This window comes from Triticum urartu, chromosome 3A (assembly GCF_056163025.1).
Source record: "Triticum urartu cultivar PI428250 chromosome 3A, HENAU_Tu73, whole genome shotgun sequence".
NCBI lineage: Eukaryota > Viridiplantae > Streptophyta > Magnoliopsida > Poales > Poaceae > Triticum > Triticum urartu.
This window is the reverse complement of record NC_141875.1, coordinates 203,463,619-203,470,565: the sequence shown is the minus strand read 5'-3', so window position 1 is coordinate 203,470,565 and position 6,947 is coordinate 203,463,619. Positions and strand designations below refer to the sequence as shown.

Here is a 6,947-nt window from a genome sequence, read left to right as displayed (position 1 = left end):
ATTTATTATTTTTCCAAATTTAGGTTTGTGCACCGCTTTGTTGGGTATGTTAAGACTTCATTGGACAGATTCTGTACTGCATTCGTACACAACTTGCACTGCATGCGTCCTGTTTGCACACTGCAACTCTTTTTTCGTTTTCTGCACTGCTCGAATCTAATGATACATTAGCAGACAACAGAAAACAAATTATCATAGATATTCTGTACGACAATTTCATCACCAGCAAGCTAAGTTGAACAGAAAGCAAACTAACATAATCAGAGTTCATCATTACAAAGCGATTGTGCATGGCAAGCAAACTAGGTTCAGCACACAAGCAAACTAACGATACATAAGCAGACAACAGAAAGCAAATTTGATGATAATTCTAAAAGAACGCTGGCATTGTTGGCTCCTGGCCGGCACCATCTTCTTCACCAGTCAGGCTCTCCCCATCCCCAGCTGCTCCTGGCGTGCTTCTTGGGGGGCTCCTCCTTCTCTAGCTTTGCACGGCGAAGGCCGTCCTGGGTGAGGGTGATGCGGTTCCATATCTCATACGCTGCGTAGGCGTCCTTTTCCGCGTACTCGATGTGCCTCCTGGACAGAGGCAGGATGGCCCAGCGCTGGTGCTCGTCGTCGGTGATCTTCTTCTTCATGTTGTTGTAGTAGTCGTCGATGAGCACGCCGGAGACGTCTCCGAGGGAGTCCAATGGCTTGGTTGCCTCGGGCACCCTCCACTCCTTCTGGATGTCGACGAAGTTGGCGACCTCCAGTTTGACGCGCTCCAGCCTTGTCGCCGTCGATGGAGAAGCCTGCAAAGGTGTACCTGGGGTCGGCGAGGAAGTTGTCGAAGATGGTGCACCTTTCACCGTCGCTCATTTGGAAGAGCAGCACCGGGTGACTCTTGTCGATGGAGAGCTGGCAGAGGGCGGGTTTCTGTGTCGCTTCAGGGTCGTTGTTGTACTCGAGATCAATACCGACGATCTTGTGGCGCTGGAGGCTGAGGTGGCGCTCGTACTGCGCGAGGGCGATCGCCATCTGCTTCTTGTTGTTGGTGTGGATGACGTGCAACTTGGTGTTGCCGTGCGCCTCCACGGCGTTGTCGCCCTTGTACTCGTCGGTGAACGTCATCGCCGGTGGCAGGGCTTGGTGCTTTTGGTGGGAGGGCAATGGATACTTGTGTTGCTTGTGGATGAGAAGGCCTTTGGCAGGGGTCTGAATTTAAGGGGAGGGCGCGGGGTGGGATGGCCTCGTCGGATGAACTGCACGATCGCGCTGATGATGCGGTTGTGCGGATCGTGGGTTGGTTTTTGCATCTGTGATCGTGGGCTTGTGGCGATGGAACTGCTCCGATCGGGTGGATGTATGCGAACGTGGGGTTTTTTTAAGGTGGGTTTTGTTTTATTTTTGATCAAGACATTTTTTTAACCACCACCTTTTCTATGCGAACGGGCATTTTGTCATGTTTTATAGATGTATACTGCATGACAACATAACTGCATTGATTACACTTATGCACTGCGTTGCGTACAAATCAGAACTGCAACATTGTATACATGTGTGTACTTCATCGTTTTTTCCGTGTCTTTGCTTTATGCTTCAGCGGTCTGCATTGCGCAACGGAATGCACTGCATACTTCTACCGCACCGTACTGCATCTTGTTTTTGCCGGTACTTATTGCAGTCCCTTGCACGGGGACGGGTAGGGAAATGGGAGGGAGGGGGGGTGCCCCCCCCCCCACTTTTTTTTGAACTTATTGTTTTTTCTTAGTCGGTTTTGTTGGGCCTGTGTTCAGGTAGTTCAGAGACGCATGTACGTTTGTCAAATTTTGTGTGGCTCGGGCTGGTATCATTTGGGTGATCAGTTTTTATTCTTTGTATGCTTTTTAATGTCGTGGAGTGCACTGCTTTTTGGTAAATCATCGGTGCACTGCATTGATCATGGTTATGTACTAGATGTGAACTTCATTCCTTACTGCATGTACAGTTCTCATTTTTGTTCCCGTGTTTTTACTTTTTTTGTAATCTTTTTTTTCGAATGTACGGGACTGCACTGCTTAGCAAATTACAACTGTACTACATTGTTTATGATACTGTACTGCATGTTCGTGTACTTGCGCACTGCGTTTACTTTTTCCGCGTTCGCGTTTTTCTTCATCCCGAAAAAGAAATGCATAATGGAGTACTACATCCCGTATAGAAATGCATTTTTCCAGCAGTGCGTACTGCATTTTTGTTTTTTTGCCTGTGCTTACTTCACTGTACGGGCGGTTTAAGGGGAGAGCGGAGGGGGGGGCACATTTTTTGTGTGGCACTTAATTGAAGGTAGACTTTTTTTCGGATGTGTTTTCTTAACATGCGTTTTGTTTTTGATATTAACTTTTTTTACGAACTGTATGTATTTTGTGTGTTGTTTTACCGTTTGAACTTCATGATTCTTCATAGAGAACTGCATCATGTTTTTTTGTTGTTTTTTAGTAATATGTGCGTTTTGATGTAGACTGGCTTATTTTGTCCGAGCTGTTTTTGGGTCGGCCCGTTATTTGTGACCCTTTTTGTGACACGCGGGCCTCCTACGTATCGTTTCCAGGCTATTCCACCGCTCCGCTGTCAGAGAAAGAGACCAAGAACAATCCCCTCTCCTCTCTTGCAGTTTCTCCCGAGGCATCTTTCCCTCGGGCAAAACCGCCATCGCACGCAGCAACCGCCGTCGCCCGGAGAACCGCCGCCCTCAAGAGGTCCTTATTCCTGCATCCGGCGTCCCTGTCCGCTCCGTGAGCCCTTGCCGCTGCGCTCCCGTAGCCCTTCCCTGTCTGTTCCCGTCGCCGCCCCCCCTTCCCCCTTCCCGCCGCCGTCGCCGCACACTTTTCTTCGGTACGTTCCGCTTGGCTCGGTGTTGATTGTCCCCTCGCCTTGTTTTTGTGATTTTTGTAGTTGCTGTAGCTCTTTTTGCTTGTGTAATTTTTCGTAGGCAGTCGATTTTAACTCGTTTTGAAGTCGATAGTTGTGTGTAGCAATGCGGATCTAGGGTTTCCTGAGATTTTCGTCGATTTTGTTGCTTATGTCTGTCACTTCGTCCTTTATGTTGCAGGGAAACGATATGTCTTCGCCGAGCAGGCCAGGAGAAGGAGTTTAGGGTATGTGGAGTGCTTATTCGTTAGGCTTTGTTTATTTTGTTTGGTGTTTATCTAGTTTCCTAATTCATCCTGCATATTGGTTTATGCTCTGTCAGCGTTCGTTTGCATTATTTTGTCATGTGATGTTTTTGTAATTTCTTTTTTCTTGTTTTTTTTGAATCTAGCAGGTGATTGCAATGCTCATAATGATACACCAATTGTCTCTCCTTGTCCTGGTGGTAAGGATCATGGTGTCGAGGGAGGACATCAAGTGAATTCGCCGATTGAATCTTCTCCTATAAGTGAGGCCCCTCCTTCTGGTATGTGATTAATTTGTTTATTTTTGTGTATGCTTTGTTTTATCTAGTTCGACATTTTTGTTGCGAATATCCGTGAATTTAGTATATGCAGCACTGCATTTTTATTTTTGTATGTGAACTCCAGTGTATGTACTTGTGAACTGCATTGTTGTTTTATTCAAGTTTTTTGTACAATGCATTATTTTTTATTTTGAGTTTATGGTTGAGCACTACATTTATATGTCTAACTGTACTGCATTTGTTCTTTTTGTGCAATTTTTAACGAGCATAGACAAACTTTATTTTGACGCAGTGTCTGTTTTCCATGCTGGGGCGCCTGGGTTTGAGGAGGTTACTCAATTGATTGACCATTATTTTGCAGAGGGTAATGTTGGTGTGAGCTTTGATTAGAGATGTCTTGTCTTGTCTGAAACACAGTCGCAATCTATTGATGGTACAGAGGAAGTTACATAGGATTGGATGGTCCCGGAACAGCTTCGTCAATATGAGTTGAAGCAAAGCAAGAAGAAGTTGAGGTTTGAAATTGAGTCAAAAGAGTTTGCTGAAAAGGAGAAGCAGAGGAGAACTGTAGATGGTGCCAAGGGTGGTAAATTTGGCAAGGTGAAGAAGAGGTTGAGTACTGTTGCTGAGGAAGGTGGTACACCTCGGTGGAGTCCACGTGTTGCTGGAATGAAGAAGAATCTTGGTAAGAGAACCGCTAAAGTTGGTGGAAGTGATGATCCTCAGCGCAAACGACTACATGTCACTGAAGGTCCCAATTCTGATGACGACGACTTTGTGCTTGCTGATTATGTGAAGGGTGTTCATCCTTCTAGACGCAAAGACTGTGGTTCATCTAAGAGTGTACCCAGGCGTGCCCATGATGATGTCGACGAAGATGTTGGTGGTGATTCTGGTGAGGAGGTGGATGCTGCTCCAAAGGTTTGTTGAAGTGCACTGCATTTGTTTCCTTTATTTGTTATTCTTTCTGTATTTTATATGTCTCTTTTTTATGCCTAATCTTCTAATGTGGACTGCATTTCCCTTTACACAGAGGAAGAAGTCTAGTAAGAGCAATGCAACTGAAGATGATGGTGAGGGAGATGATTCTCGATTTAACAAGACTGTGTGTTTGTCGCTTCCCACTGTTTGCAAGGCTGCTTCTTTGTTGAAAGAGGCGCATTGCAGCCGTGTTAGGGATGCTGGATTTGGTGTTGTCTTTGATCTGACAGTAAAGAAAAATGTGTCGCGCATTCTTATGTGCTATTTGATGGGAGTGATTGACCCTGCCACTATGTTAATGGACTTTGGGAATGGCAGAGTTCTTCGAATCAATCGTGATGCAGTTCATCACATTTTTTATTTACCTATGGGACGTCAAACTGCACCCATGCCTGCTTCCAGCGGTCATGATGAATCATTGACTGCCCTCAAGGATGAGCTTGGCTTTGACCGTTGAAAAAGTATAGGTGTCAAGGACTTGCTTGAGAAGTTGAAGGTGTTGGTGGAGGAAGATGATTATGCGAGTGTTGACCTTGCTGTGACGGTGTTCTTCCTGATACTTTACCAGAATTTGCTGTGCCCGGGGCCTGCAGTTCGTTTGGGTAGAGTTGCTGCGATGGTAGAGAACATGGATTATGCGGCTATGGCTTAGATGGACTTTTGTCAGCTTGTTGTTGATGAGTTGCAGGCAGCTGTGGTTAGGTGGCAATCAGAAGGCAGCAAGCAGAATTGTGCAGAGGGTTGTGCCATTGTTCCCCTGATTATGTATCTTGACTGCTTGAAGCTTCGCAAATTTTCAGTCATGCACACGTTGACGCCACGCGCATCATACCTGATGACCAAGGACCTGATGAAGTTGTACAATGAGGATGTGCTTGTGAAGGGAAAGATTTACTTGGAAAGTTAAAAATTTGGGAAGCTGTCGGTTAGTGCAGCTGATTTTTTAATATCAGATTTTTTCAAAAAAAAATGTGCAGTCATTATAAATGTGAACTCTTCTAGTACTCACATGTGTACTTCTCTTTGCGTGTTGTATTTTTTTTGTAGTGGAAGGCGTCAGGTGATATTCTGTACAACCGTCATGTTGCAGTTGTACACGGTAGCTCTGATGCGGGGCCTAGCATTCATGATAGGGTTTATGAGCCTATCTGTAGTCAGCTTCCTGCCTGTGATGATGAGGTGCCGCATACTCGTGGTTTCATGCCTCGACAGATGTTTGATAATACAAGCTCTTATAAACAGACATTTGTTGGCGGCAAAAAGCATGAGGAGATTGATGAGCTTCTTCTGAAGGTTTTGAAGCTGACTGAAGATTTGCCAACCTCTGGTGACAGGTTGAGGACAGTTGCTGGTTTTTTCCCTGTTGGCCATGGCCCACGAGATGAAGATATTGTTGCTACTCACAATTTTGATTGTGGTGTGATTGAAAGCCTGAAGATTGCAGTGACAAATGTTCGTTCTTCGTATGCTCAATTGAGACATTCACAAGAAGAAAAATACAGTCAGTATGAGAAGGATGCTGGGCATATTGTGGATGAAATGATCCATCAGGACGCTGGCGTTGGCGGTGATAATGTATGTTCTAGGTTTTTTGTGGCTTTGGACCTCTTTTTTGTGTATTATGTTGACTGCTCCTCACTATTTTTGTTTTTTTGTTATAGGCTGGAGTGGAATCTTCTGGTGTCGATGGAACTAGAGACGATGGAGTTCGTCAGGTATAAATACTCCTGTCATGTCTGTTCTGCCATGCTTCCCTTTTTATTTGAACTTACATTTGTTTGGTTCCCATATTTTTTTGTGTACTTCTCTGTTGTGAAGTGTGTACTGCTTGTGCATAGTTGGAGTTTTTTCTTTTTCAGTCGATACCATCTTATTTCTCGTTTTTGGTTTGTTCTATGCCCGTAGACTGGTGTCGCTGCTCGTGATGTGCACAAAGAGACTTACGATTGCTCTGGGAAGGATGAGGTCTTGGGTGATGCAGCGACCCCTCTGGATGTTGTAGCTGATAAGGTATAGTTGATTTACTTGTTCTGTTAGTGGGTTGTAATCTAATTTTTTGTTGTCTGTTATAAACTTGATGTACGTTGTTATGTTCATCCATATGCATTTTCATTTGCGTATGTTAGCTGCAATAGTTTTACATGTGTGATCTTCACTGTTTGACAGAAGTGAACTGCAGTTCTTTTTGGCATGCGTGATCCATACTTATTTACGTACGTGAGCTTCAGTATTTAACATAACTGAACTGCATCGTTTGTCAAAGCGAACTGCAGTTTTTTATATATATGTGGGTTGCAGTTGTAGTTGTGTTTGACACACGTGTGTTGGTGTTGTTTTGCATATGTGGACTGTAGTTGTTATGTGTATGTTGCCAGCAGTCTTTTGACATAAGTGTGCTGTGTGTTGTTGTGTTGGTTATCCCCATGCTTATTTTTGTGTTACTGGGTGTTTTTTAAACTTTCCACAGGTTGGAGAACAAAACGTGGAAGTCCACATAGATCTGAATCAGGGCAGTTGTGCTGTTGATGGCCGTGTCAGTGTTGATGCT

At 44.6% G+C, this 6,947-nt stretch overlaps 1 pseudogene; it reads right to left on the bottom strand.

Annotated features, from left to right (window-relative positions):
- Positions 1–416: 416 nt before the first annotated feature.
- On the bottom strand, positions 417–1,113 carry LOC147979201 (uncharacterized; annotated as a pseudogene).
- Between the last annotated feature and the right edge of the window lie 5,834 nt (positions 1,114–6,947).